The following is a 27,726-nucleotide window of genomic DNA, read 5'->3' as shown; positions in this document are numbered from 1 at the left end:
AGCTTTCCAGTAGGCTCTCTGGAAAAAAAAAATATGGGAAGTTACCAACATTTAACTTTCTCAAAATTCCCCTTCATTAACTTTAATTTTCTTGAAAGCTTTCCCCAGTTGGGGGGGGGGGAGGGGCAAAAGAAAAAAAAAGGCATTTTTTGGTTACCTGCAGTTGAAACCCCAAAGGTATTTCCTTTTCTTTTTCCCCTCTTCCCAGGCAATTTGAACCTTGGGGGTCCCTATGATTGCTCACAGGAGGTGACATCTGGCTGCAAACCTGGTTCAGATGGGACACAAGAGACTTGCACAGCAGTTCTAGTGAACCTGATTTGGAAAATGGATTCTAACTCAATACTTGAGAACCTTAAAAAAAGAAGGGTGGAGAGAATTTTATAAAAAGCAAATACTTCAGGTACAAAAGATTTGTTAAAAACCTATTTTCCATAGAAAACCAGTATCAATGGAAATAGTTCGACCAGTCCTAGTAACTACCTAGTAAAATATGCCTTGACATTGACTTTGACTTTTCATGCCTTAAACCCAAATGCACCTCTTTTCTTTCTGTCTTATTTTTAATTAAATAGTATTTTCCTACCTCGTTGTCCAAAGGTAGAGGAAATCACATAATACTCCTACCTTTCCTTTGGGAGAAAAAATGCTAAGGAGTTTTTCATCTTTAACTCTCTTTTAGTACAGATGGCAACGCATGGTTTTACAAGTTAAGGTCACATTTAGCTAGTTGTCATGGTGAATGAAAACACACGGGAAATCGGGCATATAGCATTTAGGTTAGCTTTCTGGGAGAAGTAACATACAAGCAAGCCTGCCATGAAGAGACTGTGTTTAGCCAAATTCTGGTACCTTTAACAGTCATCTTTTTGGCACTCACATTTAAACAGAGTAATGAACCCGTTCCTCTCCTCAGCTGTAAATCAATACCACCGATGCGTCCCTTAAGAAAATCATTAACAAATTGTATAAGTGCCCAACCAATCAATAGAAGGATTTCCATTCCAGTTGTCCACAGAAAGAAAAGAAACTCTTTTTGTAGCATATTCAGAGCAAGTTCTGGTTGTCCATTGCAACCATTTTCAAGATAAATATTTCAAAAGACATAACTGACTCAGTGCTAAATGTTTTCTGGGGAATGTAGCAATCATATATGTATCTGTGAGCTCCTAATGACTATTTTCTCCAAAGCAGAAATTGAAATAAGCTGAAAAAATTATGGAAAATGCAATTTCCAAAAAAATCTTCCTTTTTCCTAAGTATCTTGAAAGAGTACCTGAGAAAAGCTTTCTTAGCAAAGTAGCTGAACTACTGTAGATTAGGTTCCCCTAGAGAAACTCTTCTGGTAACTGCCTGCTCTAAGTACAAATTAAAAAGCTGGCCTGGAGAGCGCAGGAGCAGCACTATGAGGAAAGGGCAGTGATAGGCATCAACTGAGGAAAGACCAATATACGGTTGCTGTTTGAGCTTTCTCTAGAGGCTAAAAAACATTTGAAGCCATCTTAAATTGGAAAGCAAGACCGTTTGAATTTTCACTAGTAAAGTGGAGGAAAAAACAAGTCACTGGAAAAAAAAAAAGACAGTGCAATTTTTATAGACCTGTGCTGCAGTTCACAATAAAATCCTTTCAAATCAGGATATTTTGGGTGGAGGTGATGTAATCTATCACTTTTGATTGCTAGTGGAAGCTCCTAGTACCTTCTCTAAATCCAGCTTGGAATCATACCAGGCACTTGGGTGTGCTTTGACCTGGATAGGAATACTACCAGCTCTTCCCTCTGTCCTAGCCCATCCCTGTGGCAACGATTACATACATTCCCCCAGAAGTCTGAGCCCAGCAGTTCAAAACTTTCCATCGAAAACCTGGCTGTATTTAGTGAAAAACTGAGCAGTGATGTCACCTCCACGGCTTACCCTTTTTGTAAAGGGGGAGTATTCCAAGGAGAGAACCATTAACATTTATTTGCTATTAGGTAATGGGAGAAAAATAGAACCAGAAAAAAAAATCACTCATAAAACTAACACTTGAGTAGCTACTTCAGGTTACACGTCCGTCTTGCCCAACCACTCCGAGTCAGAAGGGTTTCCCCTCACTCCCATACCCTCCTCCCATATCTTCCCATTTTCCCTCCATCCCCAGGAAGGAGTACATTCCAGATCTGTGAGTAGGATGTCCTTCCAACTCCCTTTTGCACTTTGGTTTGTCCCCTGCTGTTTAAAGAACGCTGATTTAAGGGATAATCTGACATGATATCTACATAGGGGGCATGGTAGGGAGAAAGGGACCCTGATACTGTGAGCACTTCTTAAAAAAATAAATCCCAGTACTCATTGATGGAGCAAAACAGGAATGAAGAGACAAAGTGGAATAGAAAAGCCAATACCAAGCTGCGTTTATGATCAGACTGATTCAGAAAATACTGCTTTCTAACACAGGCTTACAATTACGTATCTAGCTCAGTACTTTTATGTAGAAGTGATGAATCCCATGTTTGCTCCTGGTTGCAAGGAGTGCCAGAGCTGACCCATGGCTGTGCAAGAGAAATAACAAAGTTGATGTTCACATGAATTCCCTGAGCATGCAGAGGGAAGGTGCGAAGAATGAGCGTGTTTAGATGATAACATCTAGTGACCCCAGAGTTCCCTAAGCAGAAAAAAAAAAAAGAAAAAAAAGAAAAAAAAAGAATGAGAACAAGGATATCTAACAGTAGTGGCAAATTCCTTATTAATGTGTGCAGACAGTCTCACGTGTGATAGCGGCTTTGGTGTACTGCTTTCTGACAGCTCGTGCCAGAGACATTTTGTAATGTTAAAAGGCTAAGTAGTGAAGAGGAGGGAGAAGGGAGACAAGCAGACTATTATAATAATTCATATTAGCCTTGTAATATTTTCTATCATGTGCTGCTCATAAATAACAAAAGAAGAAAGTTTGTTACATTGTCCTATGTTATCTGGTCACTCAGAGAGAAACTCTTAATGGATATGTAAGTACAAAGGATAGTCCAATGGCTGCTGCTGGAAACAACTACATATGCCTTCTGGTTTGGGGATATTGGTCATACCAAGAATCAGGGTATCTGGATGCCTCAGGATCCTTTATTTTGTGCCTAATACATGTAACACTGCATAGCTACCTAGTTATTTCAGTACTGCAGAAAGTGTAGGGGAAAAGTCCTGTATGCAAAGGCAAAAAGAATAATGAATTTCTTCTAAACTGTAAAAAATCCCATCTCTCTCCATATTTTTATTATGCTGAAATAATGACAGAGCAGAGACAGAAAAATAATTAACAACTCTGCCCACGTGGTGTTCAGGCAAAGGCCCAGATAATCCAAGGACAATGTGCTTCAGGTGCTTAAATGTGACAAGAGGACATAGCCCTGATATTAATTGCACCTCAGAAGTGACTACTTCTTCCAGCAGCTGCAAAAGGAGATAGTTAAGCTTCATTAGCGAAATCCCAACTCTACTTCGGATGCTAATAAAGGATGTGGTATAGCTGTCAGACAGTAATTCTTCCTCTTTGGAATCAATACAGCATAAATTGCCCCACACTGGGGCTCTGGCGTGAGGGGGAAGTGTTCGTAGGTGAAGCGTGAGATCAGTGCACAACTTTTCATCTTTTATCCCAGCAATACTATTTCTATATTGCAATTTGAACTACAGGTCAGGGAAGGTATCTGAAAATACTATCATGAGAAAAAAGCAAGAGAATTTGTGTTGAAAATGCATCTGAGATGAAGAGTTTGTGGAGGAGACAAGAACATGAGCATAATATGAGCAAGGAATCAGAGAGCCTGGGACAAGGAACACATCTCACAGAGGCACAAGGAGCACTGGGGAAAAGGATGCAGAAGAAGCAGTAGAAGTACTGGGGTTAAATACACATGAGTAAAGAAATCAAAGTATGTAACTTTCTTGCTCCTAAAGTGGAAATAATTGTCAAAATAATCGTCAAATACAAAGTATTGGAGATAAAATTTGCACATAACACAAATGTTGGTATATATCAATGAGGACAGAGCTTGTGTACAAAGTGATCTCAAGTGCTGGATAAGACAATTTTTTTCAAAAGACAAAACTGTTATGAGGTTGGCTACTGCAGACAGAAACCGAGGGCATATATCAAAAAGGCATTTTGAAATTTATTTAGACTAGCTTAAAAAACAACCCTTGTGAAATGATTTAGGGTCAAAATAGGCAAGCAATAGAACATAAGCTTCCACTGTTATGCTGTGGCCAAAGAGTTAATATAATCCGTGGATGTATAAATGTAGGAAAAATGGGTGACGACTTTATTTTTCTCTACAGCAAAGATGAATTCATTAGACAGGTAGATATATTGGAAAAAATTGGAGCTTTTAAAAGCAGAGGCACAAACTTGTTCAAGAGCCATAGAAAATACCCTCCTAGAAAAGACTTAAATACTTCAACAGATTTAGTCCATTAGAAAGAAAATTGAGAGTCACTTGACTACAGTGCATGAGTACATTTATGAGAAGAAAATAGAGAGCCCTTTAACGGTCAAGAAGGTATGATAAAGGTTGAAAGCTGAAGCTGGACATATTTATATGAGAAATTATGCACTTTGGGTTTTCATACAGAATGGGTGATCAACTTCCGAAACAAGAGAAGTTTTAGAAACTTTCATTGCTTGAAATCTTCATGTCAAAACTGCATGTTTTTCTGAGAGTTATGATTTTGCCACGTGTGTGTTATGGACTAAGTCTAGAACAAAGAAAACAAGCATGCCATTTTCACAGATAAACCAAAATGGAGTACACTTACCCAAAGCTGAAAAACTGGGGAAAACTGCACTTCAATTTTAGTTGTTCTCTCCATTTTTAAAACTTAAGGATTTGACCCAAAGCTATAAAGCTTCTGTCAAGCTGAATTGCATCTTTTGTTTCATGTACTGCTTTACCAACATGTTTTGTCTAGCTCTATTCAGCTCAGAGCTAATACTGTGAGATTTAATGGCTTTGATTTACAGGTTTGATGAGACAATCAAATGATCTTGCCAGAATTTAAAGTCTATAAATCTATCAATTTATTCTTATTAACAAAAGAACTTTGCATGCTGATGTTTATCTACTGCAGTTTAATATCTTCTTCTTTTCCTAACAATAATCAATGAATACGTTCTTCCGTATATTTCACTTCATTAAAAAAAATACTATCCTTATCTGCTTATCTGAACTGCTGAAAAAGCACATCCCTTCATGCATAAACTATTCGATGAACTTGAAAAAAAAAAGCTTTGTGTTTAAATCGGCATCCCATAGTCTGCTCCTGATGACTCCCTGTCTTCCTCAAAAGTGACACCAATTGTGATACTGGGTAGTGTGCACTAGTCTTTCAATGACACTGCATCCTTTGAGCAAAAGTAGTTGTGGGTACCCTGGCAGCAAATACTGATGATTCTCACGAGAAATTTTCTTAGGAACCTGAAAAGCCCCAGGAAGAATTTGAGAGTTGGGGGAGGCGATGCTAAGCACTTGGCGAAGTTTTCTTTTTATCCTTAAATTCTGCTCTTTAAGATACCCCTCTGCAAGACAATGCAGGCGTCAGACTTCACTGTCTGTTATTGGAAAACCAGGCTGCCTAATCTGTATAGGCAGAAGACAGAGCAGAGTCGCGGAGTTTCTATGGAGATGGGAATTGGTGAGGAAGTGCATTTTCTCCCGATTCATCCAAGTCTTCCAGATCTTATAAGGGGCCATTATAGCCATTTATCTACATCTGAAAAAATGATGACGTCTTTGGGAGCAATTGCAAAAGCAAAGTTAAGTTTGGCCTCAAATGAGGGTATCTGGTATATTTTCACCAGATCCAGCATTTCAAAGTGTAATTCACAGCAGTTGTTGGTTCTTAGACCTGGCAGTATTTGCCAAATATAGATAAACTAGTAGGCTGGCTTTGACACTCAGTAAGGGGTAATAGAGAATAAGAAGCATTTCTTAAGTAACAGTAGTCTCATTAACACTAACCATGCTATCAAACCATTGTACAATACTCAGACTCTCCGTGGAGCAAGTCTGTCAAACGTCACCAGGTGTTTGACAAGTACAAGTAGATGCCAAAAATGTCTGAGTTACACGTAACGAGGCAAAGTAGAGGTGCTTTACGTGATCATTTGTACACCTGAGAGAGATGCCGGGAAAATTTGAGTTAAATTTCTCTGCTTTCAGAATACATAGCGTTACTCAAACTGTTTGTCTCCCTGTCTCCTCTGCCTCTTCCAGGGAAGATTTTTAAGAAGGTGAAATTTATAACTGGAGAAGGAAATTATTTGCAGGAAGAGAGAGCTACAAAGCTGGATTTTTCTTTTAAAAGCCACTTCTTTGGCTGCTGTTACTTTGCATTGGTTTGAGGCTGCTTTCTTATCTACACATGTATCTTTTGAGAGGCTAAAGGACCGGGGAGAGGAGTTAAAACATACCTTGATGGAGTCATCAAAGAGAAATATATGTCTGGCTTCAATTTAGCTCGGTTCAGGGACATAATATATGTGGTGGGTGACACTCATTTTCAAGGGCTTGTAAAGAAATATGTTTCCCAATTTGTATCCTTATGTAAAAGAAAAGTTTTTCTTTTCAAATCTGTAAAGACCAGATGTTATTGCAGGATTTGTAGCACGAGCTGGAGAGGTTGACGGGAGCCCTTTTCCTTCCTCCCCCCCGCGTTCTCCCTCAGTGCCGGCGGTGCATCACGGCGGTACGTGAGGCTGACCAGTTACCTGTCCTCCCCCGGAGAGCACTGTCACCGCCTCAGGCACCCGCAGGCTCTTTTATTAGCACTCCCAGCTTTGCGAGCACGTTTTGATACCCATTTGAATCTAAGCTTGATTTATTGAATAAAATAGGCTTTCTAGAAGAAAATGTGAAAGTCCCAGGGGGAAGGAGGGAGGTGAGGGGAGGAAGCCCGCAGAATTGCAAATTCTGGTCCACCGCTCCGAAAACACACGCGGGAGCTCAGGGAAGGTAAAGGGCCATCACATAAAACAAGTTCCTCAATACCCAGAAGGAGCGAGGAGTAGGAATTTTGCTAAAGCCATGTAAATCTTGAGGACAGGAATATATATATGTGTGTGTTTGTGTGTATATAGATATATATCACAATGACAGATAACCCTGATCACAGTAGTTTCTTCTGAGCTTATTCTTAACTTGCAAAACCCCTTCAGTTTTAACCTTTTGCAGTTTTTGTTTCATTTCCAATAGAAGCAGTAAAAAGCTGTAAAATCAGTGTTTAGATAGCAAAAAAAAAGTCCACATATATTTCAAGGAATATAATTTCATAATTTGCTTCAGTGTTCAGAAAAAATAAAGTTATAGGGCATTCAGCTCAGACCAATTGCAACTAACACTTAGTTACTATTTTCAGTAAAACAAGTTCTTTTGTTAATGTAGAAAAACGTTTATGTACTGAGGGTTTTGCAAAACCAGAAAAGAAACAAAGAATATGGACTAATGGTCTTACTATTAGTTCACAAGTTCAGAAGACATTATTTGCAGTGTAATATTCTGTGTGTTTTGTAACACACATAATAAATCACTGATTATTTACTTATTAAAAGATTTTTATTTTTGGATTTACTTGCCTCAGATTTTTAGAATTACTCAAAAAGATTTGGAAGTTTTTCTAAATTAAATTGCTACCTTTCTCTTCTTTTTAGTAAATCAGAGATATTTCAACTGTGGTAGATATATAGTAATTTGTTTGCCATGATCCCTTCTTCCTTCCTCCCCCTTCCCCACAAGACAATTCCTCAGTTTGCTTGTCAGGACAATTCAGGAGCCACGTTTTCCTTGTGCGATGTGTATCACCGCAGCATTTTGTGATTATACACATTTTGCAAAGTAAAAGATGCCAGATGAAAATACTGAGCCACCACTAGAAGTTTTTTTTTTTCTTGTGAAACAGGGACAGCATGCCTAAACTCATTAAAAGTTATACAAAAATCAGCAGGTTAGCAGGAGAAAATGAAGTAGGCAGGAAAATGTGGCCTCTTGTAGATACAGATTGTAATATTTGCCCCTCACTACAAGAAAGACACTGAGGTGCTGAAGTATGTCTAAAGAAGGGCATCGAAGCTGGTGAAGGGTCTAGAGCACAAGTCTTAAGAGGAGCGGCTGAGGGAGCTGAGATTGTTCAGCCTGGAGAAAAGAAGGGGAGACCTTGCCGCTCTCTACAACTACCTGAAAGGAGGTAGTCACAAGGTGGGGGTTGGTCTCTTCTCACAAGTAACAAGCAATAGGACAAGAGGAAACGGCCTCAAGTAGCACCAGGGGAGGTTTAGATTGGATATTAGGAAAAATTTCTTCACTGAAAGGGTTATAAAGCATTGGAATGGGCTGCCCAGGACAGCGGTTGCATCACCATCCCTGGAGGTATTTGAAAGATGTGTAGATGTGGCACTTAGGGACGTGGTTTAGGCAGTGTTAGGTTTATGGTTGGACTCAATGATCTTAAAGGTCTTTTCCAACCTAAATGATTCTATGAGTCTATGACTTGAGTCTTTTCCAATACAGATATTGAGAGTAATATCACAACAACTTTAAGGAACAGCACAAGGAGTTTGCTTTAAAGAAAACAAGCTGTCAGTGTGGTCTTCAAACGCTGCTTTTGCAGCCCACACGCCTCACATTTGTGGAAGCTCTTGTTTGCTACAATGCACCCCTGAGAAGGGTGAGGGAAGAGCATGGTCTATTTCCAGACCTGCTCTCCGCTCCTTCAGGGGAGCTGCAGCTGTGGGACAGCACAACCCCCAGCTGGGGGCAGAAAGTAGTGGAAGAAGGTAAGGGAAAAGAAGTGCAGAACAGGGCAGAAGATGGGTATTGCAGATGATATAACTGTATGAAGGTGCCTAGTAATCTTGATATCAGATGATACCATACCCATCCAGAATCACCCTATTTATTATAAAAGGTTTCAGTATAAAGATGCATACACATCGCTGCCTTCTAGTTTTCACATGAAATACTGAAAAAAAAAGATTCATGCTGGATCTTGACACAGAAGCCAAAACACATGTCACTAATCTAAACTTTTATAATCAGATTGAAGGAGCTGGAGGGCGTAATAATGATTATTACTGCCAATAATTTCTTCATGGTGTGACACTAGATAAGCCAAAGCACTAACAGTTCTTCTAATCTACATGCAGAAACCATCAATGGAAAAAAATTAAACCAATCCATACTCCAGTCTACTTAAAGATGTATGACACGTGAAAACATACTGTAAATAAGCCAAACTCTGCGACGCATGGCTGAGTGCAGTAGATTTGACACGTCTTAACTATATGTGTAAAGATTTGTAACAAGAGCTAAATGTCATCAAGTTCTGTGTTTCTGCTAAGGTGTCAGTTTTAGAAGACAGAGAGGCTCACCCTTTTGTGATGAGCAAACTCTTCAGGCAGCTGCTGTCCTTTATGCCTTCCTTATCTCCACCAGACTAGAACAGGGTGTGTAAGAACCAGCAAAGACCAGCAAGAAGAGTAGATCAAATGAGGGACTACAGGTCTGGATGTGGCAGAGGCTGGTCCTGAGGCTCAGCGAGGTACTTCTGTTACCCGTGGGCAAGAGGAGTGCCATTTCTGGGTCCTCAGGGGAAACCCAAAGAGGAGAAGCCAAAAGCTGCAGTCAAGTGCAGAGAGAAGCGAAGGAACCCCAGCAGGGGATATGCACTGTACAGCAACTTCCCACAGTTATGCCCAACTTTCCAGTTCCCTTCTGATTGTCTCTTTCTTCCCTCTCTTCTTTCTCCACCAGACCTTTTAACAGCTTTGCCATCTACCTCCCTTTTCTTATTTCTCCTTGCTTTTCTGTGCCCTCGCCCTCCCTTGCCTTTCCATGTGTGTATTCTTATAATCTTTCACTCCTTCTTTACTGCCCTTCCAAAAATGAGCAATGAGTTTTGCTCTAATCTTTCTGTCCCCTTCACTTTTCTATGCAGCCTCTTCTCTGCAAGCTCTTCAGGAGAAAACCACTGGATCTTCTGAGACCATGTTGCCACAAATACGAACACCTGATCCGTGAGTAGCAAAGATTTGATCCAGAAGAGGCCACAAAACTGCACTTTGGGAGCACTTGATCTGGGGTTTATGCTGACTCTGCACCAGTGCTGAGAAAACAGGCGGCAGTTGGTTTGGTACAACGTTGGATGGTGAGGGGAAGATGATACTGAAGCTGGCATAAAGCCAACCAATATAAAGCTAAATTACCAACATTTAAAAATACAGTTGAATTTGCAGAATTATTTCATACAGCGTCAGCATTTTGGCTGATGTGGCTTTGGTGCTTTTGATCCAGTAGTGGGAGCCCTGAAGCAGGATTTATTGTGTTCTTGAATGACAGCCCAATGTTGCAGAGCACCTAGCAAGATGAAGCTTCCCTTAGCTTGCTCCTCAGGCGCTTTTGGAAGAAGCACTATTTTATTATTAATAGTAATAGTAGTAATAATACTAATAATTACTCTGTGCATTAAGCCAACAGCCATTCAGGTGGTGCCTAAGTTACTGAAAATAACCTGGAAACCTAATCAACTTGAACTGCTCTGCTTCCTGGAGGGGAAGGCTTCTACCTCCAGCATGGTGCTAGAGAAGGTGGAGAAGTCTCTGTGCCTAAGCTGCCTTTACCTACCAAGCACTCTTGAGGAGAGCAAGGCCACATGGAAACCACCCAGGCCACATATTTGTCCCAACATGCCTGGAAATTGTCAGGAAAATGAAGGTAGAAGATTGCTCTCTGTCTGGAGCTGCTTCACTACCCGGCAGTCTGTCGATCAAAATTTCAGCGTTTCTCAAATGCTCCAAACATTGCATAACAGGAATAAACTTGAACTGGGAGCCCTGAAAGATGAGCTGAATGGATGCTGTGCTTGGAAATCCAGCTTCCGACTAGGTGACAGAGCATCCTGTGGTTTCAGCCTGTTGGGATTTGATGTTTGTTGTCTGAACACACAGCTGACCACGTAGCTTACTGCTTTCAGCATGCCTCCTTTCCTCTAGACTTCTGGTGGCCCAGGGCCACCCAATAGAGCTGTACCCCCATGTGCCCTGCAAGGTCTGCAATGTACCTGTGAGACGCCCAGCATGTGGTCCTTGCAGTCTACAGCTGGTGGATGATAAGCAATGGTGTTAGCTAAGAGACCTTGACAGAGGGCCTAAGTCTCCTTTTTTCATTCAGACAATATTTCTACATAGGGGGGAAAAAAAGAAGATTGTACATGGGGTATCTCTAATTCTACAAGTCTAATCTGCTGCAGTGTCAAAGATATCACGTAGTGTTGAAGGCAAATGGACTTACTGCTCAGCACATAAAAATCAGTCCTTTCCTGTGACTCAGAATGAGTTGCTTAACCACAGACCTCAGAATCCGTGACAGCTCAAGCACAGTCAGTTTTTATACGTCTGAGTTCTTAGACGACAGGGACTTGGCTGGGCTGCACTGTGGGTAAAATTAATTGTAGTCCCTCGTCATCTTAACTTTGCTGAGGGATAACCTCCTCTTCAGAGGGCGAAACAGCTGACTTCAGAGAATGAGCTGTGGCATAGCTGGGAGCCACAACAAATTCTTACTAACCATGGAGCTTTTTCTAGCAGATACCTGCATCTGGACTGTGGTGTTGAGTACAATGGGATTTAATAAGTGCCATTAAAACTGGCAGACAGCCCTGCTCCTAGAGAGGGGCCATATATTTAAGAACTATGCAAAATATTATGCAGGATGCATGTGACCAAATTCTTTGTAGAGGAAAATCCCTAGGACTGTGTTAAATTAAATAGGATTATGGCTTTCACTAATCTGTATCCAGTGTGACCATACAAGGGTATTAGTTTGATAATATTTAAGGACTTAGCTTTACAGCAGCAGCGATCAGCTGTCTAAGCTCAGCGACTGTGTTGTCAGTGAAAATGTTAACTATTAAAGAGATTACTATTTACATTGCCCGAATTAAACATGTGACACTCACCAGCTGGCAAATTAAGCACAAGAAAGTTATGCATAGGTCAAGGCATTTTTTTCCTTTTGGAATAAGTAGAAGGAGCGAATCGTAGGATGTGACTTCTGCGAGCAGCACTGCTGAGCCTGGCTCTTCTGAAGCCCTGGCTAATGCTCCCATCACCTTCAGTGAGAGTGGAGGCAAACCGGTGCTACGCTACCAAAAACCTCACCCTTGTGCCTGAAGCTTTTTCCCTGAGTGGCACAAATGGATTGTTCAATAATTTAACAATATAACATGGTACCTAAGCTGGGAACGTTCCTTGTCAACCCAGCATTTGTTTACCAGGAATTACTCAGGTAGTGGTATTACAATGCTACAGCAGTCTATAGTCGCTGAAATCAGAGGTAACTCTGATTAACTCTCTGATACACTGGCAGACACTGACATTTTAATGACTCTCTCCGAAAAAGCAAGCAGACAACTCTCTATGAGCCTGTTTCTGCACAGACACACATACTTGTGTATTAAATATACATCTACTCAGCTGGAAAAACTCAGGAGTCTTCTTAAGTGTAAATCCGAGCAACGCAACATGAAAAACATTCAAAGCAGAAAAAGGATGCAAGCCACAGCTCAGTTTAAAAGTCATGGAAAATTTCACACTGATTTCAGTGAAAAAAAGATTTTAATCACCTGTATTGCAAGTAGTATTATTTCAGTAAATGGATGACATAATCGGGCCATTTTCCTATTTTTTTACCATATCTTATTGTTTTAAAGCTATTAAAAGACTGATATTACATCTTCAATTATTTTGTATGCAAAGAATTTTTTTTTTAAAAAGAAAATAAAACTAATAACCAACTTGCTTGAAGAGAACTTTTACTCCAAGAACAGATTATATGAAAATGACTTCTTTTCCATTATCACTCTGCTCTTAAGGTATTTAAATTTGTATGCTTTTAATGGGAGGGAAAAACATTTTTAATACTTCAATTACATATTCTACAGTCAGCACAGCTAAAATAAAACAATAGGTTTAGCGCCTTCTCACATCTCTAACATTGGAAGAAGACTACCTGAAAGCCACAGAGGCATCTATATAAATCCTATTGAGGATAACTGTGTTGTCCAAGTGTGGCAGAGCATAATGATCTGAAAATAAACTGTGATTATAGTGTGGGCCGAAGAACGATCACTCATAAGAATACGGAGCACGAGATGTAGTGGGTTGATTCTTAGCTCCCAGACAAGGCTTTAAGGGCTGCCAGGACAAAATATCCTTTGTGTTTAAATGGAACAACCATGCACCAGAGGTCAGCCAGGGACACAAGCGTAGGAGCAGCCTAACGCACCCTTCCAGTCCCTCAGAGTGGGTCTGTTCTTTGCATAGTTCCTTCAAGGCAGACCTCATCTGTCCCATCATACTAAAATCCCTGTACACGAGCAGCTGGCTATGTCATATTAACAGGAAAGACACGATGCCCAAAGCAGCCTCATTCTCTTGGGCACTGCAGGCGACTTCTTCAAGATGAAGACTGCCTACAATGGAGGGTGATTTTTGATCCCCTCACTGTAATATCACCTCACTTCTAGCTGCATATACAGTTAGAAGATCTTTCATGTGCAAATATCATGATTGACTAGCTACTCTCCACATGCTTCTTAAGTTTACAGTGAACTTTTGATGATTAAAACCCAATTTCTTAATTTTGTTATTTAACCCACTTTTATCTTATTTCCTTGTCTGAGTTCATTGTTTTGCTATGTGATTTAGTGACCTAGATTAAATATCTAGGAAATTTCCTAGGACACCCCAGCTGATTTTTTTCTGGCTTACTCTACCAGTCAGCATTTTAAAGAAAAGGGGTTAAAGAAATACAAACGTGAGTTGGATTCTTACCAAATTTCCTTAGACGGTTTCTCCCAGAATCATCAGGAACACTGTTTATGCTTCCTTCAGCTTTCAGTATGCTTTCCAGATGGATATTTTGTGATCCCAACTTTGTAAGCAAAACCATCCAACTGAAATAAATATGTGCCTGGACAGGTTCTTCATCGTACCCTGGAGCCACCTGAACTCATGGCAGTTCCCAAGGATTCACACAGCTATGCCAGCGCTAGGGCACTTCTCCAGAAGACAGGCAAGCTGTGCCTGCTCTTGTCTTATTTTTTATATTAAGACTCAGGAGAAATTCTAGCATAGACAGCACTATTTCAAGCTAGAAATCCTTCATTATCACATCTACAATAATATCAAATAGTTAAATCTAAACTACATTTAATTTAAAGTAGGAATCAGTAAGCTATTTAGAAAACCATTAAAGTTCATTTCGCCACACTTTTAAACACGAAGAGAGCTTTTCCAAAGGCACGATCCTGACTTGCACCACAAAAAGCATCTGTCTTCTAAGTAAATTACTACACCATTGCAATGGCACGACAGTAACAGTAATATTACTGCGGGCTGTTTCCAGAGGTGTGTGCTGTAGGTGTGAGAAAGGGCTATGGGTAGGAGCATCCCTCTCCAGGAGGAGGGATTTCTAGATACAGCAAAATCTTCAGGTAGTCCTTGAATCACTGCAGTGGTGCCAAGGGTGACAGGGGGTCTTAAGACAAACAAATATCACTGAGACATAAAGTATTTTCTCAAATGTCAACCTTTCTTAAGTTCAATAAAATCAGAGGAGAGAATGGATAACTCCATTTGGTGTTGAGCATTGATGTATAATCTCTAGCAAGCACTTTATTGCGGCAAAGACAGCTTCCATTTTACTAAGACAAGTAGAAAATCCTCTGCTTCCATGTCTGAGAACCTAAACAGAAACAGAACAGCCCATTTACGTTAAAAAAATACTATCCTTCTATCAACTCATTTGCAGTGTTGTCACTTACCTATACAGGAGTAGGGTACAGGTTATCACTGCATGTCTTTTTGTAATTGTTCTTATACATTGAGCATGTTGCAAAGGAACACCTGTGTGGTCTGGCTTATTTTTTTATCTTTAGGAGTTTTTTTGAAATACCAAGAGAACAAAAAAAGAAAAAGAAAAAAAGAGCTTGAGATGTTATCTGCGATCTCCCATCCCATGTATCAAAGCAAATTCTAAAGACTTGGTGCTAGCTCGTAACTCATTTTGAACATGGGAAAAATGGCATACAGTGTTATGCACAAATTTACACCTTTAAATGGCAGTGCTTTAAGCCTGGGCCAGCTTGAATTCTCCCAGCAGTTGTTGGGCAGAGTCTGGGAGCTGGCACAGTGTGGAGACAGGCAGTTTGCAGGTGGTCACTGTTCAGAAAACAATGTAATCGGGTAGATGCGGGATGCTCCATGCCAGCCTTTTCAGTGCCAGAGAGCATTTGCTGGCACTTTTAAATTTACTAGCAAAACTGTAAGCCATGTGTTCTCTTTTCTCTTTTTCAAGAGAATAGGATGCAGAAAGTTAAAAACAACTATACATGCCAATATATTAACTTATACTGGGTTTTAAGGTGCAAGGGAAAAATACGCTGGTAATCATATTGTTATAGATGCAGTTTAAAGGCTAAATTCATCCTTGTTCAAAATTCACTGACCTTTATTTGTATGTCAGATCAATAATAATAAAATATTGGCACGTTATATAAAATAAGTTTCTCACAAACTCTCAGCAATGCTTTGTCATCCAAAAAGTTAGGTTAAAATTGAAGATGTTTGAGAAGAATGACTTCTCTTAAAATGGATAGGTATGTCAGGATCCAGCTCTCACAGTATAATATAGTTGTTTACTTCATTTGTAAAAATGCTGCCATAAACTTTCCCGGTGAAAATTAATTCTCAAGACATTAAAAAAATCAATTACCAAGAACAGAGCTTTCTTTCTAACAATGTTACATACTGAAAATTCAATCTGGATCATAGAATTATGGTGAGGGCTTCTTCTAGATTTATGTGTGTACCATTTAAAGGTTTTGCAGGTAGCCATCTGCTCAGTCCCACTGAAAATGACGGTACAGAACAGAATCTGTCTCTGTAAGCACCACTTGGGAGTGAAAAAGAAAATGGAGCCCACTTCACTTTTCAATCACTATATTCCTTCCCCACTCCTACATCTATAATTCACGTTAGCAGCTGTAACTCCACAGAATGGTAAATACCTCTTTGTTACAAAACATCATTTTTCTGTATAGGATTCTTACTTTAGCTATGAATTCCCAGCTATCTGCGGATAGCCTTACACCAAGTTGAATGTCATGTGTTACTTAAAGAATTCGTTAAATACTCAAAAGACCAAAATTGACTAGCAGTGATTTACAGGCACAATACTTATCACGCAAAATTACACAAAGAAGCCACAGAATGAAGCATGTTATTGAAGCCTCTTTCTTTTGCATTGTGGCTTCGGCTTTTTGGAAATACAGATAGAAAGTAATTCTTCACAGGAATTCCATCAGAGCATAAACTGAAAGGATTTCAAAGGTTGTGTCAACTGCAAGTCACTGTATGTCATTTTTACTTGCACCATGAAGCATGGTTTCACTGAGTTATCTGTACTGGTAGGACCTCTAAACCGCAGTGCAGTGGCTTTTCCCCCAGTGAAACTAAACAAAGTACACCCTGTTCCAGTGTGAACATGATTCAAGCAGTTGTCTGGACCTAAGGACACACTATCAAATTGACACACCATGAAAATGTGAAAAATTATCAGAGAGCACAGCAAACAGCGGTATTTGTGAAACAATAAATTCTTCTCAGACAATGTTTATAAACAATACATTGTTGATCTGAATACTTCAGCAGTGACCTAACATTTACAGAACAGAGATATAAATACTAACTCATCTCTATGCTACAAAGTACATCTTTTACCTATTTATCTTACTGAAATGAACCCCTTGTCTGTTCTACACTCCTAAAAGACTACAGATTTAGAAGGGTATGGGATAATAATAAAGAGTGATTAAACACAGGAGGAAAAGCTGGAAGTTTTAGATACACAACTTAGGAATTTTGAAATTTAGGGTGTGTGTGAAAAGACACGCTAAGCTAAAAACAAAATCACTGTCTGAAACCCAAGCCAACGGATAGAAGCACAAAGTAACCTTACTAAATCTCTGTACCGCAAGACTGTAATAGTTCTGCTAAAAATCAACTTAAATCCACTGTAGGGGAGTCTTAGTTGAGACTAAGAGGAAGAATAATGTATGACCATTACATTATTAAATTCTATTAGAACAGTTAATTGCCCACATTTACAGTGATTTCATTATCTCACATTATGGCAGCCACAGGGAGGAGAGAGAGAAGGGGGACATGTGAATTCTTGGCACTGAAATCACAGCATCTATGTTAAAGGCTTATTAAGACTATTTAATCCCTCTCCCTGCTGATTCTGGATTGTCCCACATTGTACACTTCCTAGTGTTTTGTCTAACCTAGTTTTAAATATCCCAAGTGATGGGAACGTCTTCGGTTCCCTTAGGAGATTACTTCAAGGCTAATGGGTTTCGCTGGCAGAGATGCTTTTTGATACCCTGCCCACATCTGCCCTTACTTTTGATTAAGAAAGTTTCTTGCCTTCTCTTTTTCGTGTGAAAGATATGAGATATCCCATGAATATTAGAAATTCCACCCCCTGCCCTGTTGTTAGAGTTGTAGGCAGTTTTCAAGTGAGGGATCTAGAGGATTTCCATCCAGATAAAGCCAGTAGCAAGCCGCCAGCAGTATTAACCGTCCGTATAGTCATACTTTCTTCTCTGGCTGCTGCTGTGCCACTAGAAGTGGTTTCCATATGCAGCCCTCAGCCAGCTACTTGTCACCACCCTCTTCCTAGAGGTTACACACACCCTCCCACTCCTGATTTTCTGGCTGAGCTGTTGCTAGAATTGCTGCTTAAAATGAGCCAGCTTAGTTAAAGCCTGTTTAAACAGTGAATTATTGCTTACCCATCTCTTTCTGGCTGACACGGGCGAGACAACCCTCCCAGCCACATCACCTCTAGCTGGCGGGAGAGAGGGTAACCCCCAGCAAGTTGGTGGTAACCTTTGATGCTGCAGAAGGGGAAATGCAAATACAAACATTCACATTTGCCTCCCTGCTCCTGACGTTCTATGGAAATCGGGAACTGGTGATAAGAGAACTACAGACTGCAAGGAGACAGGTTGAACTTTTTCCAGACTGAAGGTGCCCGATCAAACCAGGTCTACCTGGGCTTTGCACAAATATCACCATGGTTGTGTTGCAAAAACGATTTGCTACATCACTTACTGTGATAAGATTACGTAAAGTAAAAATACTTTCTTCTCAAAAAAATCCCATTTTTGGTTCGCTACAGGTGTTGACTGTAACTCTGAACAGGAGGGTTCACACGCAGTTAGGTTGGGCGGTCCCAGGAACCATGGCTGTACTCGCCGTCCTTCCAGCTGAGCCCGACTGAGGATGGGAGAGCCAGATTCCAGTCCAACAGAAGGTGCAGTCAGTCACTTGAAGTGTTACGCTTCTGTAGAGCAGGCAAACTGTATTTGGTTATTTACATCTTTTATAAATACTCTAGATGCTATCAGCAAAGCTACTAGACACCTTAGTCATAGAAATCGTCAAGAATTAGGCAGTGCCGCATTTTTAGTGAATGTAACACGGTAACCTTCTCCCTGAAATCAGAATCTCTGTCTGTGAAGTATAAGCATTATCAGAAAGTTAAGTATTTAGGACTCTAATGCTTTACAAATGGCTGAGGATGGGGTGATAAATGCATTTTTTTCTAGGCCTGTTGTAAATTATAATGTTTTGCCAACATAGCTATGTCAGTTCCCGGTGTGAAATATTCACGTCCCCAGCAGATATTGCTATGTTTGCAGAACGCCTGGTGCGGGCGCAGCTTTGCCAGAAGGGGAGAGCTTATATTGGCTCAACTTACATCACTTAGGGAGGTGGTGTAACTATGCCAGAAAAACTCCTTCTGTCAGTTTGAACAGTATGTGCTGCAGGGTGCTCTGCCAGCTCCAGCGATGGCGGAGCTGTGGGGTAGACAAGACCACGATCCCTGTTGCTCTGTACATTCACTTTTAATTAGCATATTAATCAACGTGCCACATCGGAGAAATGCATCTCATGAAAGACTGCTGCATTTACTGACATCCTCAGTCTGCCTGTCTGCTAATATATCAGAACTGCTACTTTGATGCCTGTCTTGAAACAAGAAACCATGTGCTACTCAAATGTGTATTCTTGGAATCCAGACAGCTAAATTATGACCTCCCTAGGTGTGTTGGCACCTTTGCTGCAGTCATATAATTTTACGTTTTCTTGTTTCCCTGCTTGGCATCTAGTAGCCTCCAGACCTGTATTTTGGAAGCATAGCTCATCCAATCTCTTCTGACTCTGTCAAAGATATTTTTGGATTTATTGTGATCTAAGTTTAACTGACAGATCTTTTTAGGAAAAAAAAAAAAGAAAACAAAGTTGTTACAGTAAATTCTCTGAAGTGTCCTTAATTTGTCCTTGATCCCCTCTTCTCCAAAGTATCACATCAACTGCTTTCACATGACTCTGAATGCTACTCATGCCTGAAATGCGTAGAGATAGATACCGATTTCAGCAGTTGTTTCCAGTATCAGCTGGTTCCTTCCTCTGGCTAGAGATGCGTTTGCCAGTTCTTTCCAGTGCTGTGTGACCTCCGTGTTCGTGTCTAATATCCTGTCTCCATTTACCACGGAGCTGTAATATGTATACTTGTACATGTTATGCTCTATAATAAGAAAATCAGAGCTAAAATATTCTTAAATGTGTGTTTTTTAAAAAATTAGTGGAAACATATTTTATTCGAATTGTCCTAAAAAGTGCAAACTAAAATTCACTTAAGACAGTGAGATATTTCCCATGCAGTATAAGCAGAAGAAATATTGCTTAAGGAACAACAGAAAGGAAAACCTTCAAAGTACTGCCATGGGAGTGGTCACCCTAAGCTCATTTGTATTAACTTTCTCTTCTGTAATTAATTATTTTGGCTCTACCTTCCATAAATGTGACAAAATGAGTTGCAATAATTCAACCTGAAGAGCAATACGTCTCCATCTAGAAAATGGCAGTGGTGCCTGGCCTTTAGAAGAACAGGAGAGACATCTATCATTGTTACTATTATTACTGAATCTGAAAGTCCAACACAAATCTGGACACCACCTTAAGGAGCAGGAAAGCTGATACCTACAATGGGTGCTAGAACCAGCACCTGGCAAATTCCTGACAGTTCATTTCTCCATAGATAATATCATACCAGTGGTTTTGAGCCAGCAGCTTTTACATTCCCCATGCTTATCTCTTTCTAGCTGCAGTGTTGTCTGTGTGACACCGCACACAGAAAAAAGTATAGAGGAGGATGTCATCAACCCCAAAAGCATCACTGAATCCCATGTGTCTCAGCAACATGTGTACCAATAAGTGTGGACTTAGAACAAGTGGAGCAGAATTTAGTTAGGGCAAGGAAAATGTGAAGAAAAATGGCCTTCACAGTTCTGACATGTCTGTCTCTGGCAAGCAAGCAAGGAAAGCAATACTACATTAGATACATATGGCCCTAGCACTAGCTATTAGCGTGTAAAAAGATGTTCCACTAGCAGTGGATGCACTCAGAATGAACAGAAAATACTATCATATTTGTGATCAGCTATCCGCAAAAGTTAGAACCCCCACTCGGGGTTCTACTGAATAGTACGCTTAAACCAGTATGTTTATATGCATTTAAATAGTAGCTAATTTTTTAAAAAAAGTGCAAATATTATGCTCAAATTATTGAAGACAGCAATTCTAGGTCAGAATTAATGCTTTCCGCACTGAAAGCAAACTGGGATGAAACTTCCAGTTTCACTGTGTGCGAACATCAGTGAAAGGAGCCTGTAATTTCTTTGAATTGTGGAAAGAAACAAGATCGCTCTCCTGCTATTCTTTCACAGCCATTTCATTTCCTTAGTGCACAGCCTACTTGAAAACTTCGCTAATAACTTAATTAATTAACAAGCTTAGACTCTGAGGCGCTTACTCCTGCCAGCCTCTGCTTTACACAGATATGGCTGTATTAAATTGGCTTTGTCGCAGAACTGTTCCCTCTTCCCCCATCCCCGTGGTGTGACTCAATCTTAGTTTATGGGCAAACTTGGAAAGGTCATGTAAAACTGGGTGATGAGGTGCCCCTCTATGTCTTAATTAATATGAGCCAAAATGCAAAAAGATATGAAAGGAGTTTAAGGATGAAGAAATCTTTTAACCTACATAAAGGCTTCTAATATAGAAAATGAAGCAAATACTAAAACTCTCTTACACGCAGAAGAGGTGACAGTGCAGGCAGGAGTGCATCTTATTGAGCTGTTCTCACTGAGCAGGACTGTTACATTTCAAAGTACAAGGATATTTGGAAAGAATAGCTGGGATCAGCCAATTTATTAACCTCTCTGCTAATACTGCCAATTGTGGCGGTGTTTGTAATGTGGGCACCTGTTCAAAAAAGCGCAGAACAGAGACAACTCCCTTTACACAAACTTTTCCATTTTGTGGATCACATCTTAAAGGAGACCACATCCCTCCCATACAGACTGCGGGCCACCTCCCATCCCACCACTAACTAGGTAATATTTCTGAAATAGTTACAGTAACTGAGTTTATGAACTCAGCTGAGAAGTAACAAAAGCAAACAAACAAACAAACAAAACAAAAAGAACCAAACAATAAAAAGACAGGAATGGGGGTTTTCAACTTCTTTTTAATCCTATTTACCATCTAGAAATGAGACAGCTACAGGTCTCTCCTGCTGACTGGTGTCCTCTGGCTGACAGCTGTCAGACCAGGAGATACTCAGTGCACCAGCAGTAACCACCGTCCGTAGTGAACACTGAGTCACAAAAGCCAGGGTAGGTGTCACCTGAGTGAGGACATCAAACTGCGGTGCCTGTGTTAGGGTGGTGGTTCACCGTATAAACATCAGAGAGAGCGAGCCACCTGCAGAACTAGATCTGGAAGGAAAGAGTCACACTTGGATTTGTCTGTTGTTTCCATTGACCTTCAAGGAACTCAGCCAGGGACCTTACTTTTACTCACCTCCTACGTTTGGCACAACTCAGGTGCTTAAAATCCGGCCAGCTTTACCTGTCAGCCAGTACTGCAATCTGTGTCTCATGGGGAAAATACAATGAACCATAAAAGGCACCTTACAAAAGCCACAGTCGCCCTGGGGAACTGTCCCAAGGTGAACTTGCTGTGGGGATGGAACTTGCTGCAGCTCCAGGGATTCCTGCGCCGACACGCAGACAACATGTGATTTACTGTATCTGTTGGAGTTCTAAGTTTAAAATGTTTACTGCACTCCTAATTTTTTATCGGCTCCGAAGCAAAAATATTTTCCACCAAACAGAGTGCTGAGCTGTGGCTAACTTCATGTAATATCTGGTGGTGACTTACTGGGAAAAGAACAAATAAACAAACCAACCAAAAGAAAAAAAAAAAAGCAGAAACATTTAATTTTCTCCACAATGAAGACGAATGCATCCAATTCTTTAAAACTCCCTCAGTGCTCCCTCTCCTTCCCATCCTGTCTCTTTTAAGCGTTATTTTAAGCTCATCCCCATAATAAGCATTACTTTAAGTTCATTTTCAGTTGGGCAATTAATAAGGACAAGCTAACATCCTTGGGGTTTTTTTTTTTGCTTGTTTGTTTATAGGTTTTGCCTGGGAATTTCCTTAAGAAACGCATAATAACTGCATGCTGGAACAGGCCCAATTCTGTTCCCAAGTACATGAAGTCCCCAGGAGGACCGCTGCTGCTGTGGATGCCGTGGCAGAGGGATGCATCCCGCTGACCTTCCCCAAAACCGCGGAGGATGCTGAGGAAGGAGCTGGCAGACCCACTTTGCATCGGGGATGCAGGGCAGGGATGCAGGAGCCGGACCGGGGAGAGTGACGGGGAGCCGGGGGGATGATTGCAGTGGGGCCAGTGGTGGCAGTGGAGCTGAAGTGCAACCCCAACCACCAAGCTCCGAGAGCACAAACTTCTGCTGGAGCAATCTCATTCTCCATGGGAATCTCTCACTCTCCATGGGACTTTCTGCTCCTCCGCTGCGAGCCGTGACCCCCCCCTGGGGCTCCCCCTTGTCCCTGGTGGAGGCAGGGCCAAGTGGAGGGTACATCGTGGCACCCCTAGCATCCCACATCCTGGTGGGCAGGTGAAGACACCAGCTGGGGCCTGCTGAGGAAGACCAAAACAAGGAGAAGGTTCTCCCAAAGCAGTGATGCCAGGCCAGGGAAGCCTTTGCTCGTCCCCCGGCAGGTTACGGAAAGGTTTCACAGGGCCGTGGTCTCCCTTGGCTGCCGCCCTGGCCAGAGCAGCCATTTCCCACCCACGTCCTGCCCACCACCTGCACACCTGCAGTGTGGGACAGTCACGCTGTCATATTGTTCGCCCTTTTATTTCTAAGGCACCATGGTGGATCTTGCTGAAATTTTGCAGAAATATGATAACTTGACTGAAATGACGTGATTTCATGTGAGTTTAGTCTAAGTGAAATTTTGAATCATTAAAACAGGTTTGTTTTGTAAAGCTCTTTTGTCCTCATCACCTTCATATCACCTTTGGGAAAACCCTTCGGTAAAGTACAAGCCCTACCACCCCCTAATGCATCTCTTCAAAATCATCAGCGTGGCTAATATTGTTGGGTTTAGCTTTATAGAAAATACAAAGGCATTCTCCAGCTTCAGAAGAGAACTCTAATCAACTCGAATCTTCACCAAGTAAACTGCACATACATTACTTCTGGGAGGTCATACCAGTGATGAGGATAGATGTTTTACTAAGAAATTCAGTGTACAGCTGCACTATAGAAGCCAGAAACATTTAGCAAATGTGTTTTTACAGTTGATTTGTTTTTATAAATAGCTTATATAGCTTTTCCAATTGCAAATCTCCACCAGTCTTGACATTTTATTTCAGCCATTGGAAGACAATATTCATTAAAAGAACCACAGCTGCTCTGCAGGCAGTCTCAACTCATTATTTATAATTAATATCCTTCTATATGCAGACGTATAAAAAATCTTTTCTCTTTGTCCTAGTGTTTATGGCAGTGATGTGCCAGACTGCCAGTAAATTTGAAACCTGAGGAGTTTGTTTGCAGAGTCTCCAGTGGAGATCAAAGTTACAATAGTCACTCTCTCAGTGAAAACTTTTGCCTGTAACAGGCTTATTGGTAGAGCTGTTGCTATAAGTACCAAGCAATATCTTTTACACGAGGGTTGGACTTTTATAACAGCAAAATAAATTAATGCTGTCCAAAAATAAGACAGAAAAATTTCCCCATACTGGGGACCAATATACTTCAGCAAACACTGGCTGTAAAACAAAGAAATATTCTCTTTCCCCAGCTCCCCCAGACATGGTTTTCCTCTGATACCTTGGGAGGGAAACTGAGCTACAGCTATTTCCTGACTTATAGGACTTTGGAGGGATTATTGTCCCTGAGTAAGCTAAACCTTTCTGAAGCACAGTTATTCACGTACACAACTCACACATAGTCATTAGCACAATATCGATGCATGACATTGCCTTAACTATCAGTGTCACCCTTACACAGCTAGGAGCTTGATTTTCCACCTACATCATTCTAATGCTGCTATACTTCACTGGACCCCTTAATTTTGTGGAGGGGATGCAGAAAAAAGCTAGAAAAGTTTAAAATATATCCAATGTGAACCATCATCCCCATTGTGAAAGTGTGATCTCAGCAAGACTTTGTAAAGTGTTTGGCATGGTTAAAAAGGCACCCGTTTGAAAACATCCAAGCCACCCCTAGACTTTCTAATCTTTCCCGTTGCATCAGAACAGTTCTAAACCATCCTCACTTTCTAAAGCTAAAGGACAAACATCTTTTAAAAGCCTTTCAGACATATTTATATGATTTTTCCAATAAACATAATATAATGCTGATCAAAGCATAATAAAGTATCATGCATGTGTGCAAAGCATGTGCCCTTGGTCTCTGAAGCTCTTCCCTTCTGAAGATGTATATACTTTCATCTTTAATTTTTTATGTGGAAGATTTTGGCTAGAAGTTAATCAGATAGTTGTGACAGTTTTATATGAATTTTAACCTGTTCCAAAAACACTCCAGAGGACATCCCACACTGTTGGGTGAAAATAGCTCATATGATTATTATTATTTTTTTCACCTTAACATTGATAGGCTGCTGATGAATAACAGTCAATCTCCAATTCCGATTTGACTTACATGTGCAAAGCCTCTTGTCTGTCACGCCTGGTCCCAACCACAGCACCTGCTGTAGTGCAGTCCTGTGAGCTTCACTGAATACTTCCCAGTATCATACCAGGTCGTCCTGTGACTCTAAAACACGTCTCTGATGTTGGCAGAAGGCCACATTGCTTTTAAAACCCTCTCGCTTCTCCCAACTCTGGAAAAAATGTGCTTGAAAAAAATGTTAAGAGCTGCAGAGTTTTCCGTTTTCATTTCAATGAACTCTGAGTCCATGCCCTCAATCTCTATTTAAGGGAGTGTAAACTACCCCCAAGTCAATGTCCCCAGCAGTTGACTCTTCTTGGATTTCAATTATGTCATCGGAGACCGTAGGGCTGGGCACAAGGAGGAGCTGAGGAATGACTGAATGAAACAGACTCGCCGGTCCTCTTCCAAGGCTGGTGGGAAAGATGCTAAACATCTTGACACACTTTGTCCTCTCCTACTAGTCAAAGGACACGTAGAGTTCTCTGCTGGTGTCAGCCTTTCCTTCCATAAATATTATAAAGCCTTTCTTAAGACTTTATTTTTCAGTACCAGCCTGGCCATTTCTAGCACTCATGCTGCCAAATAATCCTATGCAATTGCTGGATTTATGTGGTGCTAAAAGAGCCTATAAGCAAGGTCATCAAATACAAAGCGCTGCTCGGTTATTTTTTGGAATGCCATTTTTCTTCAGAGGAGCTAGTCAAAAATGTAACTATTTATTACTAAATCTGAAGAATTTACTTATATGCTGTGGGCAGTCTGCTGAATATGACAGAGCACATTGTGTGCTGGACACAAGTTTAAGACCGTATTTTATGATGCCTACTTATTCCATTCCTAACAGAGGGCACAGTCTGTGAAAGCCTCCCCAGCCTGCTGGTCAAGACATTGCTCTTCAACTTGGTTTCCCTTCCTCCCTGCCACAAAATGGGTTCAGGGGATTCAAAAGAGTTCTATTTATTTCTAACTTTTAGCTGTAATTATGGAGCATTTGACAGGGAAAAAGGCTGGTGGAAATATTGAATCTGATTTTTCCAAGTGTGCTTAGGGTACGTAGCTATAACATAACGAAAGACAAAATTCTTTATAAGAATGAAACAAAGTTTGAAATATGTTTGGCGTTGGGTGAGTTTGCACTAATTTATGATGGGAAAATGATCTATTACTTCATTGTAAAGCTCTTCTGGGTCAATTTTGCAGATTACAGATATGACACAGCAGAATTTACAAATAAGATTAACTGATTTTATAGCTTCACCTTGTCATTCTTCTGCAGAAATATCATCTAGTGGAAATCAACTACAGATGGCCAAATTTCCAGACTTTGTAACAGGAGGCTTTTCATTATTAGGCCTGCAACATTATTGAAATTACCAGAGGGGACAATAAGGAAAAAAAGCAATGTGTCGGCACATGTATGTGCGTGTGTACGTGTGCATTGTGCATGTGTGCATATATAGGCATCTGTACGTTGCTGCTGTAACTTCTCTGGCCTTGGAGCTCTCCTTCAGCTGTTGTAAGGTAGCCAGAAGTTAGCAGTAACTATTACTTTGCCTGTTGCTTCCTGCTCCAAAATACTTTCCTTTGACTTTTTCTGTTAGTTCTCTCTACCTGTCAATCAAATGTAAGTTTCTCCTTGATTTTAGCAGCCTTCTTCATGTGGCCCTTATGAAGGCTTGAGCATTTTTGTGCTCTGGTATCTGAACCTGTTCTTTCTGTCAATAACTGTTCCATGCCCTACCCTATGCCATTGCTGAAGCTGGATGAAGCTACTATTCCCTTTAGGCTCCGTCCTCTAAATCCCTACTTGCCTTAAGACATTGCTACAAACAACAGGCCATGTTGACAAATTATCATAAGCCTTTAGAGTCCATCCGTTGTTTTTTTTTTGAGTCTTAATGATTTTTCTCCTTTCACACGGCTATAGAATATGGTTAAATACCATCAGATCCAATTGGTATTTTACCTTCATACCTCCCTGGGATCATATTTAATCTATTAGTGACTACTTGAGCTTTGCCTCAAAACCGCTAGAGATGCCTTTTTGGTTCAACTTGGAATACAATCAGTTGTCAAAATTTTGTATTGAGGACAAGCTCCTCAGAAGAGCAGGCCAGTTCTGCTCTTGATTATGTAGATACTTGCTTTTTTAAGCTATCAGTTTCAATACTTAAGAATAACTGTAGGCTGAATAAAATGCAGAAGAAAATGATAACAAGCCCTTATACCAAGGAAATATCCATGTAGAGTAAGGATTCTTTTGCTTTTTCCTAAGATATTTCTTCTCAAACCTAAAGCATGCTTTTGATTTATCTCTTAAAGAAATGCACATCCTAAATTAAAGCACAATGTACTGTTTAATCAGCTTTGAATACCTTGTTACATTACAATGACCAGGCAACTTTCCATCTGTAGTTTTGCAAAGAGGCTCCTGGCTGACCCAAAAGCTGTATGTTTTATCTTTGTTGGTCTCTTAGAGCTTAGCCAGGTAAAGTAGTGCAGCTTGTGTTACTT

The 27,726-nt window shown here is 40.6% G+C and overlaps 1 long non-coding RNA gene across 1 annotated transcript; it reads right to left on the bottom strand.

Annotated features, from left to right (window-relative positions):
- Nucleotides 1-12,587: 12,587 nt before the first annotated feature.
- Nucleotides 12,588-25,449, bottom strand: LOC141739605 (uncharacterized). Its single transcript, XR_012585753.1, has 3 exons — nt 25,201-25,449; nt 18,203-18,434; nt 12,588-14,768 (listed from the first exon to the last, which is right to left on the bottom strand). It is a non-coding gene; the product is annotated as an uncharacterized LOC141739605 (long non-coding RNA).
- Nucleotides 25,450-27,726: the final 2,277 nt, after the last annotated feature.

This window comes from Larus michahellis, chromosome 2 (assembly GCF_964199755.1).
Source record: "Larus michahellis chromosome 2, bLarMic1.1, whole genome shotgun sequence".
Taxonomy (NCBI): domain Eukaryota; kingdom Metazoa; phylum Chordata; class Aves; order Charadriiformes; family Laridae; genus Larus; species Larus michahellis.
Note: the sequence above shows the minus strand (reverse complement) of the source record. Positions and strands in the feature narration are given on the sequence as shown.